General features: G+C 41.9%; 1 long non-coding RNA gene across 1 annotated transcript in view; it reads right to left on the reverse strand.

The window, feature by feature from the left end:
* Nucleotides 1–2,214: 2,214 nt before the first annotated feature.
* LOC138258608 (uncharacterized) overlaps nucleotides 2,215–13,837 on the reverse strand; it is a 63,676-nt gene continuing 52,053 nt past the window's right edge. Inside the window, exons 2-3 of the long non-coding RNA XR_011198454.1 lie at nucleotides 7,410–7,496; nucleotides 2,215–2,404 (exon numbers count right to left, since the gene is read on the reverse strand). This is a non-coding gene — a long non-coding RNA (uncharacterized lncRNA). The remainder of the gene's footprint in view (nucleotides 2,405–7,409; nucleotides 7,497–13,837) is intronic.

Below are 13,837 nucleotides of genomic sequence, written 5' to 3' on the forward strand. Positions count from 1 at the left end.
AAGTCTGAGCTAATATGACGTGACATTGATGCGAGTACAGTCACAATGGAGGTAGAAACAACCAGGGCAAATGCAATAGTAGCTGGCTGCACTTGAAAGAGATGGAAGTGGTCCCCCATTTGGAATCGCATTGAGATCAAGAGGGGCTGTGACAACAGTACTACTAGATGTGGTAACACCATCTGGATCTGGAGACAGAGCAAAATAAGGTGGTGAACGTGAGGACAACAAACCATTTAAAGATCATCTCCAAAATCACTATCAGTACTAGAGTTTTCTGCGGTATCAGCATCTTCATTTCCCAGTTTTTGATTCTTTTTAGGATTCTCTGTTGTTAATGCAGGGAACATCCTAGCTCCCTCAATTATACAATTCCTCTACCTATGCTGTTCTTCATACCATTTATCATCAGCACCATTACACAATCCTTTCCCCCCCACTTTTTTATGATATTTTTCTTTCTCTTTTGCATGTGCTGTGTGTTCTAAAGCATTTATGGGTTCATACTGTGCCAGTCTAGGAGGTGGGTTCAAGTAATATAATATTTCTCTCAAACTCTCAATAACCTTCGGGTTAAATGTGCCATCTTGTGAAAATCGTAATGCTCTCTTCTTTTTTAAAAAAACGTTTTCATTAATTTTATTAAGTTACAACCATCGCATATAATTACAAGACAAGAAAATAGCCTATTAAGCAGAGCAGGTGCTGATGAAGGGAGATATCAATTACAGGAATACATTAGAAAGTACTCAGATATATACTCCTTGTTCCTCCAAACATATCCAATGTCAACAGTCAATCTCCCTTGGTGCACAGTACATGCCATTTGTTATAACAGCAAGACTCCCCGTATGCATTATCCAGCGTGGAACAATCAATATTCATAGTAATCTTAGCATATTATTATCGATAACATCGCCCATACATCTCATCCATAGAAAAGCCTCTTATTGCTTCAACTTGGAATCTCCCCCCCTACGCCCCTCCCAGGCTGCAGTTTCTACCCACCTCCCACTGGCCCCAGACTATTGGCAGCAGCAGTTTGCTCTCTGTGTAGATATACCCTATATAACCCCCTTATGTCATGCGGTGTGCAGCAATTTTAGTTCTCTATAGACATCTGAGCGTGTGCTGTAATATACCATCTCGATATGCCACTCCTTGATCTGTGGCACCGGACCCTTGGTTCACCAGATAGCAATCCTGCGCCTCGCTAGCAATAAGCCCATGGCTACTATCCTCCTATTAGCATTTGGCACCATTTTATCATATCTTAATAAAGCCAAGCAATGGATCCCTATTCAACGTGCCCCCAGTGATATCTTCCAGAGCGAGGACAAAAAGCTCTGTATGTTCAGACAGTAACAGGCCACATGCACGAAGCCTGCATCATCCTCCTGACATCACCAGCACTTATCTTCCTGCAGGCCATATCTGGCAAGTCGGGAAGGGATGTAATACACCCTGTTTATTTATTGAAAGTGAATCAGTCTGTATCTCCCATTAAGAGATACTGACTGTGTTAGCGAACAGCAATATTGTTACTGAGCATTTATTATAGTAATGTGGAGTTCCGTTTGCCATTCCAGCCTATGAGTGAACAAAGAAGGTCTACAATTCTTTGGTAAGTATGTATAAAGTAGCATTACCAGGCTGGCAGGCAAGGTAGCCTGCACCAAATATGCCAAGGTCAGCAGCTCAGCACTTCATGAGTAGCCTGTCTACGCTCTAAAGTAGTGAAACTTTGCCAATGCTGTGTGCTCTTCCGTGTGCTCTACAACCTGGGTCCATTCCTTCATTTTCCCTTATGTGAAGAAGTCCCCAATAAGATGTATGTCCAGTAGGTCGAATGCCTGCCTTGCGCCCGCTCCTGTCCCAACGGAAACCACAAACACCAGTCTACTGGAGCGCTTGGGGTATATAGTAGCGCCACCCTGGGGCTATCTAATATACTGCGCCATTAACAGACCGTGCTAATGCTCCCTCTTTTTCAGTGATCCTATCACTTTCACATAGCCACAGAAACTTGTGGCACCCTATCTTTGTCTCCATGTAGTGATCTGGTATATCTTCAGGTAGAGCTTCCTCGCCCTCACGGACAGGAACTTGCACATCATCCCTAATTAAGTCTCTAAGAGCCCTGAAACATTACATGATTATAATAATTCAAAAATGGAAATGGGCAAAATTCAATATTTTTAATGCTTTTGTCACGGATCTTTGATTCGATTTCCTCAGGAGCAGAAGAAGGATCCCCAAGCCAGGCTACACGCAATGAACAAAGTTCTCCATTCCAAGCACCCTAGGGGGGAAAGGAGAACGGGACAAAGAGAGACTGCTTCAGAGGTCTGCTTCTTCTTCAATTCAGTCAAACTCTTCCTTCTATTTTTCTAGGAAGTGACACCTGAAAGATTACAAACACAATTACTAGGGACACTTTTCTATATACAGTATTACAGCATTTGACTAGCAACCTATCATATTTACTTCAGAACCCTTTACCTGAATCTTCTGAGGAATTTGCTTCTCTTTTGTATATATATATATATATATATATATATATATATATATATAGTATTTGTTAATTTATATACCCTTATTCCAAAAGTGATCTTAGAATTGAAGTTAAGCAAATTAGATCTTTTCTTCGGGAATAATTCTGTCTTTTTTCAAGTTTGTCTCATCAACTGGTTTTGCTTCACTCTTTTCTGATCGAATTTAAGCTGTATATACAGGGAGTGCAGAATTATTAGGCAAGTTGTATTTTTGAGGATTAATTTTATTATTGAACAACAACAATGTTCTCAATGAACCCAAAAAACTCATTAATATCGAAGCTGAATATTTTTGGAAGTAGTTTTTAGTTTGTTTTTAGTTTTAGCTATGTTAGGGGGATATCTGTGTGTGCAGGTGACTATTACTGTGCATAATTATTAGGCAACTTAACAAAAAGAAATATATACCCATTTCAATTATTTATTATTACCAGTGAAACCAATATAACATCTCAACATTCACAAATATACATTTCTGACATTCAAAAACAAATCAGTGACCAATGTAGCCACCTTTCTTTGCAAGGACACTCAAAAGCCTGCCATCCATGGATTCTGTCAGTGTTTTGATCTGTTCACCATCAACATTGCGTGCAGCAGCAACCACAGCCTCCCAGACACTGTTCAGAGAGGTGTACTGTTTTCCCTCCTTGTAAATCTCACATTTGATGATGGACCACAGGTTCTCAATGGGGTTCAGATCAGGTGAACAAGGAGGCCATGTCATTAGATTTCCTTCTTTTATACCCTTTCTTGCCAGCCACGCTGTGGAGTACTTTGACGCGTGTGATGGAGCATTGTCCTGCATGAAAACCATGTTTTTCTTGAAGGATGCAGACTTCTTCCTGTACCACTGCTTGAAGAAGGTGTCTTCCAGGAACTGGCAGTAGGACTGGGAGTTGAGCTTGACTCCATCCTCAACCCGAAAAGGCCCCACAAGCTCATCTTTGATGATACCAGCCCAAACCAGTACTCCACCTCCACCTTGCTGGCGTCTGAGTCGGACTGGAGCTCTCTGCCCTTTACCAATCCAGCCACGGGCCCATCCATCTGGCCCATCAAGACTCACTCTCATTTCATCAGTCCATAAAACCTTAGAAAAATCAGTCTTGAGATATTTCTTGGCCCAGTCTTGACGTTTCAGCTTGTGTGTCTTGTTCAGTGGTGGTCGTCTTTCAGCCTTTCTTACCTTGGCCATGTCTCTGAGTATTGCACACCTTGTGCTTTTGGGCACTCCAGTGATGTTGCAGCTCTGAAATATGGCCAAACTCGTGGCAAGTGGCATCGTGGCAGCTGCACGCTTGACTTTTCTCAGTTCATGGGCAGTTATTTTGCGCCTTGGTTTTTCCACACGCTTCTTGCGACCCTGTTGACTATTTTGAATGAAACGCTTGATTGTTCAATGATCACGCTTCAGAAGCTTTGCAATTTTAAGAGTACTGCATCCCTCTGCAAGATATCTCACTATTTTTGACTTTTCTGAGCCTGTCAAGTCCTTCTTTTGACCCATTTTGCCAAAGGAAAGGAAGTTGCCTAATAATTATGCACACCTGATATATGGTGTTGATGTCATTAGACCACACCCCTTCTCATTACAGAGATGCACATCACCTAATATGCTTAATTGGTAGTAGGCTTTCAAGCCTATACAGCTTGGAGTAAGACAACATGCATAAAGAGGATGATGTGGTCAAAATACTCATTTGACTAATAATTCTGCACTCCCTGTATATATATATGTATATATATATATATATATATATATATATATATACATGTTAAGTAAGGCCTTATGACTTGTGAGCATGCAAATATTTATTGTCTTTTCTCAGAAATCCTTTTTAGTCACAATATCATCTAGTCTTTAATACTCGCGTTGTATCAACACCTTAAAATTAATTCCTGAATTCTGTTGACTTCGACTGTCACAGGGATTTAGTTTATTGATTATAAGAATGTTCCTTGCAGTTTTTGCATTTACTAAAATTTTGCCAGACTTTCTCTTTACTGAGTTAAATACAATTTTAGTCTCTGAGCTATCGTAACATTTATTATTTGCGGTAGACTTGGGTGTTCTTATTTTCTCCACAATACGGGAACCTTGCTGAACTTCCCTCTATATCACCGCAAATGAAAAATGAACCTTTTATCTGAATACTGGATTATTTTTGGCTTACTTGACGTATTCTTCTGTTTCTAAGATATGGAACTAGTCCAGAAACGCTACCTCAAGAAACGCGCTCTCCTCAAACATCTCCGAATCACTGTCAAAACACAGGTGAAGTGCTCCGTGCCAGTGCATTATTAACTCAATCTCAAAGACTAAAAACACTAGACCTGTAAACTAGTGGTTGGATTGCTTGGTGGCCATCTTGGATTTCTCTCACAGTACTTTCTTTGTAAAGTCTGCAAAACAACTCGAAAAATAATCTGCCAACAAGGACATTGTCTTTTCCACTGCGGATATTTCTTGACCTGTAGTCCTTTTGCTTTTTTTATCATACCCCATGGGGTAATGGCATAACCTATTTGAGGGTTCTTGACAGCTTTGTCCAAGTCACAATTCAATACAGGTCAATATTCACACCCAATCTCAACAGAATCTTTTCCTCTATGGACCTATCACAATGCAGCACCTGATGACAAACTAACTATCCCAGCGCGACACTTCGCATCAGTTGACTTATTCCAGAGCAGTACTCTCTGACACAATTCTCGCTCCTTGCAGCAGTTCACCCTCCTCTACAATTTTCTTGTATATTAAGTTTCCACAACTCTAAGCAAGCACAGTAAAAAAACATAACTTGTCTGCTCCACTAAAGAATTCAGAGTAATCACTCACACAAGAAATAGTCGGAAGTAATACTTTCCAACTTCCACACACACACAGATGAAATCTTGACAAGCGGAAATCACCCTAATACAGCTTCTCTTTTTGCAATAGGGTCAACTAGTGCCAATCACCATTAGTACAATCATAGAAATCAGTTACGGGTCCCTATCTCAATTGTGCGGTTGATGGCCCATCACAAACCAACACCACAAAAAACTTAGCAGACAAGTAAAACCACAATTTATTCTTTTATCCAAGGGTGTAGAATTTAATAAAATAGCTACTTGTCCATGAGACAGGTTGCTTCATAAATCTACTTTTCATATAAAAAAATCTACTAGTCCCTTTGGTGCTATGTAGTATGGCGACAAATGATAGCAGCAAACCCTTTATGCAAGACCACTGATAATAGCCCCTCTATTTATGACAGGGCTAATACTATAGTAGGGCTTGAATACTAGCAAGTATTCAAGCCCTACTATAGCAGTTTCCTTATTATGCCACCTTTCCACAGATCTACATACTGGGGCTGGAGGGAGCAGTAAGCAATAGTTCTAGGACTGGAATGCCTTTGAGTCTGTGCAAACCTACAAAAATGCATAATATACGGATTAATTGCCAGCTCTCCTCTAATCGTTTCCCTTACTGAGAAAGGTTGGAAGTTTAATCCTGACAAGGGCGAAGTAGACGTTCTTCCAGGGTTGGGGAAAAAAGTGGTTGGAGGGAAAGTAAACTGCTAAACTCTCAATTGATTTTCACATGAGCTCATCTACACATGCATATTTGCTAATGCTAAAATACAGCTCACAAATATGTTCTTGGAGTACGAATTCCTGGTCTACTTCTGTAAATTCTTATGAAGGCCACTAATGCAAAGGCATTTACCATGGGTGTACTTTTGTGACTTTCTTTGAGAACTGGTCACTAAATTAGGTCTGGTGTTAACCAAGACATTTTGTTTTTTATTAAAATTATATTTATCTGTCTATCCATCGATCAGCTGGCTTTACTATGAGTGATAGCATGCTGCTCTTCTACACGGAGCACAAAGTAGTTTTGTTCAGTGCCAGGAACTACTGGGGCAATGTGTGCTTTTGAAACCATTTGCCAATGTTTGGTACAATGGTGAGAGCACAATAATAATAATAAAGTGTTACAAAAACTAGACATGCTCCGACAAAACCAAAAGACTGACCTCCAATATCGGATCAGTTGGCTTTGCCAGTTCTTGTTTATTTTCATGTTTCCCATAAGCTTGCTGAAAATAGCTACACTGATTTTTCATTATGAATATTTTTGGAAATACTAGCATGCAGCAACCCAGTTTACTAAATGATGCCTCAAAGAAATAGTAGCTAAAACTTCACAGTAATTTAGCAAAAATGTTTTTCCTTCTTGCATTTCTTTCTGAACATTTTATTTTAAAAGCAAACAATCATCAACATTGCTTTCAAAGTTCTGCAAGCATTTGCATCTAATCAGAGAGCATTCTCGGAGCACTATACATAGCCTCATATTGTTAAACTTTACAAACGTATACACACATTTTTTACTGGAACCACTGTCAGTGAGGTGTGGCCATACAACGTTTTTGAAATTGCTCACCCTAATGATAAAGGCTTCGCATTAATGAACCATAATACAAGTTCGAACAGCATTAATATAAAGACACAAATATTGCCTCAACTGCAGACAGTTCCCTTCCATGTAAACTGGCAGCCAAACGGTTTGTGCTGCAGGCCGGTGGGACTATTGTCCCAATATAAACATGAAAACTTTGTTGTCCTTCACCCCAAACAATATGTCCTGGGCGTCAGCGATAGGAATTCCACACCCCAGCTTATCTATCCCAGGATCTTGATTGCAACAAGCCTGTTAACTTCAATTGTTCCGCATCAAATGTGGCTATCTATTTACACAATTAAACTATATGTATCACTAGAACACAAAGCACACAACTTCAACACAACATCATAAGCTCAACATAAACAATTGTGATGCACAACCCTATTAATACTCACTCCTTCACCACTGCATTTGCCTTCTGAACTGCCAAGACTCCTTCAGTCTTCAAAGTTGATCCACGGAATTTAGGGACCAGGTCAATTCTAAACTGGGACAAGTTTGATAAGTCTAGATTTTGAGACTCGTCTAGCTCCTTTTCTCCTGTGACAACAACCACCACATTGCTACTACTTGCTGAAGCAGGGACTCTTAAATCTCAAACGTCTGATATTTTCATCATACAATCTCTGCCATTGGACATCTGAACCTTTGCTAGTCGACAAGGAGAGTGGACAAGGAGCTATCATGTACATTAATTTGAATAGCCAGTGAAGACCAATCGGAACTTCACAGGAAATGACAAAGAATTGAAATAAGTTAAAAGGGGTTTGTTAGAAATGGGGTCTTTGGTTGGCAGTCAGGTTACCTCCTGTCCAAGCAAGGACCCTCACTCTAGTCACTGTAAGTCACACACAATCTAAATTATCCTGTGCCCACCCTCTGGTAGCTTGGCACTGAGCAGTCAGGCTTAACTTAGAAGGCAATGTGTAAAGTATTTGTCCAATAAATCATGCAATAACACAGTAGAAGACCACAAAAATACACCACACAGTGTTTAGAAAAATATATAATATTTATCTCATAAAATGCAGGTCAAAACGATCAAGATTCAATAAGTATACCTTGAAATATCACTGTAAAAATGGTATAAAGTGTTGTTAGTCTTTAAAAAGCAACAAGTGTTTCTTGCAAGCACAAAGTACCTGGTTTGTGTTCAAATTCTCCGCAAGGGACGGCAGAGGAGGAGTTGCGTAGAAAATGGGGAAGTGTGCATTGATTTTTCCAGTGCACACAGACGATGTGTCATTGAGTTTTCACGCAGGGCAGGCTTTGCATCGATTTCCCGTGCATAGACTGGGATCCTCTTCGGGTTGTGGGGTTTTTGGATGCCCCGGTGTCGATGCGTTGAAATCCTGGGCGTGCAGGCCGAAGTCACAAGGGCTGCGTTGATCAGTTGGGCGATGCATGGAAATTTCTGCCGCACAGGAAATAGGCTGCGTTATTCTGGCTCAGCTTTGCGTCAATCCAGTGGGCTGTGCGTTGAATTTCCAGTCGCAACGCTGGCGCTGCATTGTTCTTCTCTTCGGGAAGTTGGGCTGCGTCGATCCGGTTCGGCCTGCGGTGATTTTCTCACCACGATGCAGGCCGTGCTTCGTTTCTTACCGGCTGTGCGTCAATTTTTGCCGCACAAGGAGTTCTGTTGAGGAACAAAGTCTTTTTGGTCCTGAGACTTCAGGGAACAGGAGGCAAGCTCTATCCAAGCCCTTGGAGAGCACTTCTCAGCACAGCCAGAAGACAGCAAGGCAGCAGGGCAACAGCAGAGCAGCAGGTGAGCCCTTTGGGCTGCCAGGCAGTTCTTCTAGGCAGGTTGCAGGTTCTGGTTCAGGGATTCTTCACCAGTGGTATCTTGTCCAAATGTGTCTGAGTTGGTAGGGTCAGAGACCCTGCTTAAATACCCAAATGTGCCTTTGAAGTGGGGGAGACTTCAAAGAGTGGCTTAGAAGTGCACAAGGTCCCCTTTCACTTCCATCCTGTCTGCCAGGGTCCCAGTGGGGGTGTGGCAGTCCTTTGTGTGAGGGCAGGCTACTGTCTTTTGACATGTGTCAGGTTCTCTACCCTCCCAGCCCAGGAAGACCCATTCAATATGCATATGTGTAAAAGTGTGATTGAGCATCCTGTGTTTGGGGTTGTCTGAGCGAATGCACAAGGGAGCTGTCAACTAAACCTAGCCAGACGTGGATTGTAAGGCACAGAAGGATTTAAGTGCAGAGAAATGCTCACTTTCTAAAAGTGGCATTTCTTAAGCAGTAATATGAAATCCAGCTAAGCAGGATTTTGTATTACCATTCTGGTCATACTAAATATGACCTTGTTACTCCTTTCAAATCAGAATCTACCACTCAAACAGTATATGAGGGTAGCCCTAATGTTAGCCTATGAGAGGAGCAGGCCTCACAGCAGTGTAAAAACGAATTTAGGAGTTTTACACTACCAGGACATATAAACTGCACAGGTACGTGTCCTGCCTTTTATCTACATAGCACCCTGCCCTATGGGTTACCTAGGGCCTACCTTAGGGGTGACTTATATGTAGAAAAAGGGGAGTTTAAAGCTTGGCAATTACTTTTAAATGTCAAGTCGAAGTGGCAGTGAAACTGCACACACAGGCCCTGCAGTGGCAGACCTGAGACATGGTTAGGGGGCTGCTTATGTGGGTGGCACAACCGGTGCTGCAGCCCACTAGTAGCATTTAATTTACAGGCCCTGGGCACAAGTAGTGCACATGACTAGGGACTTACAAGTAAATTAAATAAGGCAATTGGGTATGAGCCAATGTCACCATGTTTAAATGAGAGAGCACATGCACTTTAGCACTGATTAGCAGTGGTAAAGGGCGCAGAGACCGAAAGCCAGCAAAAATGAGGTCAGAAAAAGAGAAGGAGGATGGCAAAAAGTTTATTCAAATCTCGGACATAAATATTACAGGTTCAAATAGGAAGTTGATATTTCAAGATAAGATAAAATAGAACAATAGTAAGAATTACAATTAGGATAGAAATTATACAAGTGTGTTTAAGGAACAATCCCAATTCTAAATTACTGTAAGTTTAGTTGAGAAAGGCATCCAGTTGAAGCAAAACGTATAAGATGTTGTTTTCAGAAACCCAAATGAAGGGTTCTGATGAGAGAATAAGAATGTTTAGGCATAAAGGGCCTCATTACGACCCTGGCGGGCGGCGGAGGCTGCCCGCCAGGATGCCGCCCTCCATAATACCGCTCCGCGGTCAGAAGACCGCGGAGGGTATTATGAGTTTTTCCCTGGGCTGGCGGGCGGTCTCCAAAAGACCGCCCGCCAGCCTAGGGAAAAACTCCCTTCCCACGAGGATGCCGGCTCGTAATCGAGCCGGCGGAGTGGGAAGGTGCGACGGGTGCCACTGCACCCGTCGCGTATTTCACTGTCTGCTATGCAGACAGTGAAATACTAGCAGGGCCCTCTTACGGGGGCCCCTGCAGTGCCCATGCCATTGGCATGGGCACTGCAGGGGCCCCCACGACAATCCTTACCGCCATCCTGTTACTGGCGGGCGAGCCGCCAGGAACAGGATGGCGGTAAGGATTTTCAGAATCCCCTCGGCGGCGCAGCGAGCTGCGCCGCCTTGGAGGATTCTTAGGGGCAGTGGAAAACCGGCGGGAGACCGCCGGTTTTCCCTTTCTGACCGCGGCCAAAGCGCCGCGGTCAGAATGCCCAAGGGAGCACCGCCGGCCTGTCGGCGGTGCTCCCGCCCCCGTTGGCCCTGGCGGTTCTCTACCGCCAGGGTCATAATGAGGCCCAAAGTCTTTGAACTCCAATCATGGAAATTTGCAGAGTGAAAAAGATTTTCTCATTCAAAATCAGTAAGCTTCTCTTTAATGCACAAAGTGTGTGAGAGACTGTGAGCAGGGGAGTCCTGAATCGTAGCCCTAGATCGTCTAAGGAACACACTCTAATATAACTGAAAAAACATTAGTTGCAACACTTCAGTTGGTTCCCACTTCTGTGAACCAAACATTTTCTACCAAGCTGTGGGAGCAGGTAAACTCCCATATTTCTCAGGCTATGACAATGGTGCAAACATGACTATGTCTTTGAGTTGTTACATTGGACGAAATCTTGTGTTTCAGACAGCTCTTCCCATGAGTTGCACTTCCTAACATCTTACTCTACTCCCAATGTGAACCTCATTATCAGTTGTCTAATACATAACAAATACCTATTCATTAGTTAACCAAAGGCTTCTGGAGAAATACAGCATTTGCAGTGGGCAGAAAAAGAAAAAATAGCTCATGCAAAACAATAGTGTAATATGAGAGCAGGCCTCTTAACTTTACTTGTTGTGTTGACATTCAAAACAGCATCAATGTTAGGTGAACTCATTTCATTACATGTTATCTTCAGTGTTGACTTGTAATAGCTAAGTGTGGTTACCTAAAACAAATTAAATCATTGAGGCTGCAGGTTATTCCATGTGGTAAATTGTACCTTTAAAATTACACTCCATCATATCTATGCAATCCAAAGAGTCAGCAGAAAGTTGCCAAGTGCTGAGGAAGGAGTGAGGCTGACCTAAGACGTAGCGGCCAGACCTTAAGTAGTAAGGTGTAGCCTAATGTTCCCTGAAATGTGTTTGTAAGACCCAACACCAGAGTTCTTTAATGATCAAAGCAGGCAAAGGCTCTTCTTTTCCTGAGCAGACCAAAGCTGAATTTTCCAATCGAACCCCTCAGCACACTGATGGCTGGAACCAGCATTCAGACGGGTTGAATTAGGAGTTCTTCGGTACCAGAAATCACACGAACTGGCTACTATTCTTTTAGTTGAAAGGCCTCAGGTAAGAGCAGAGATAATGGGCATGGGGATTGAGGGGTATAGTGAGAATAGACCAGACAAAGGACAGCTAACTTTTGGAGGCATATAGACAAAGTGTTTTTCACAAAGTGTACAGGTCAGAGAAGAGATGACCTATGACTGAATAAATTGAGAACTACCATGTCAGTTCCATAATGCAGTCCTAAACACAATAATGGAAGCAGGGTATGTCTCCTTTCACCACATTGTCTCTTTTTTATCCTGCAATGTCATTCACTACTAACAATGAAAGTGGAATTATCTGAGAGGAAGTTCTAGAAGACCAAGAGGATGTCTCATTATGTAAGCTAGAAAAAAGAAAGGTCTCTGGAATCTCAGAAAAGTACTACGCACAGTGAGGGTTGAGGACAACAAAGTAACACAAGGCAAGCCAATCTGCTCTTGCATTGTCAAGGCAGCAATCTACCAAGAGCTTCACCTTTCATTGGTGCACATGCAGGATGCCTGTGTAACTGGGGTCTGAGCTACAACCAGACTAGGGCTTGCCTGATTGGTGCTTATCTTAAATTGAGAGCCTGAGAGGGGCTAGTGGTGTGAACCCCTGCTCAAAATGTTGGCTCCACACACAACACAAACACACTCCACATATAGGCTGAAAACAAAAACAACTCCCTCTGAACCACAGACCACACACACAGTGAAGCTTTCTTCTTGTGTGGATAACCAGTGCAGTGCCCCACGTAGGGATAGTAACCACTAAACAAATACCACAATACAATGCAAGAAGGAAAAAGAGTAGTTTTAAGTTAGTGTAGGATTTGGGGCAAAGAGGCAATATTATCTTCTAGGATTAGAATGTAGAGCTTGAAATGCATTTGCTTTTGCAATGGATGGTTAAGAGGTAGACAGATGGATAGTATTGTGACAGGATACACACTTCATAGGATGCGAGAATTCATTTTAATGCAAGGATATAGATTGTGGTCACTGGTTGTTGCGCATGGGAAGCTGGTATATTTTGTGTCAACGGCAGACAGTTTGATAGTTGATGGTGTTGAGTTTCAATTCTTCGTTAGAATGTGGTATATGATGTAGGAAGTTCTGGCCAGCTGTACTAAGAATCGATTCGATAAAAGTGGTCGTACATTGAGCACAGACTTTTACTGAATGAATTCTGATTTTGCAAACTGACCGACGTACTAAAAGATCTAATTGCAAGTTCACAATTTGTACTTGGTTGCAATGTGACCTACCTCATTAATATGCATGAGGTAGGTCGCAAAGTGTGACCCACTAAGATTATCTGCAATTGTAGGCTGCTGGGATCAACAGATTACCATGCCTGTGAATATCTTTTAATGTAGCCCCTTTTCTTAAAACAAAAATGAGATGTTTTTTAAAAAAAATAAACTAATGAAAACATAAAAAAAATGTATGGGTAGGCAAGCAGTGGTTCCATGGACCAATGCCTAATCCTAAAACATTCACAAATAGTTGGAAGCTTTTAGCAGACAGTTAAATATTAATGTTTTGCAACTTGATTTCCATAAAAAAACATTAATACATTCCATTGCGAATCGCTATTTGGAAGTGACGCTCTAAACATGCCTCTTCCAAACAGCAATTCTGTACGTAGTTACACACCCAAATTGTGATTTGGTAATGCGTTAATTGCTATTTTGATTTAGTACATTATACCAAAAGGCAGTTTTTGAGTCTCAAAGGATCTACTTTTGCAAATTGGACTCTTTGCGAAATCAAACTGCCTTAGTAAATCTGGCCCATAGACCCTTAACGTCTCAGCTGTGTGTTTGGTATCTTTGTAATATGAACTACCAAGTTTTGGAGTATGTGCAATTGGTTTATTCCTAGGTTTTCATGAGTAAATTCAACATAGCAGATAAAACCAAAAACCAAAACAGGACAAAGCATGGGTAATGCCTTTATACTGGACACCATGGGGGAAGAACAAATTTCTTTGCTGTAGGTATAATAAGAAGTGTCTGCCGCTAGGTGGAGCCTCCTCACATTTAATGT

This window comes from Pleurodeles waltl, chromosome 2_1, assembly GCF_031143425.1.
Source record: "Pleurodeles waltl isolate 20211129_DDA chromosome 2_1, aPleWal1.hap1.20221129, whole genome shotgun sequence".
Classification (NCBI taxonomy): Eukaryota; Metazoa; Chordata; class Amphibia; order Caudata; family Salamandridae; genus Pleurodeles; species Pleurodeles waltl.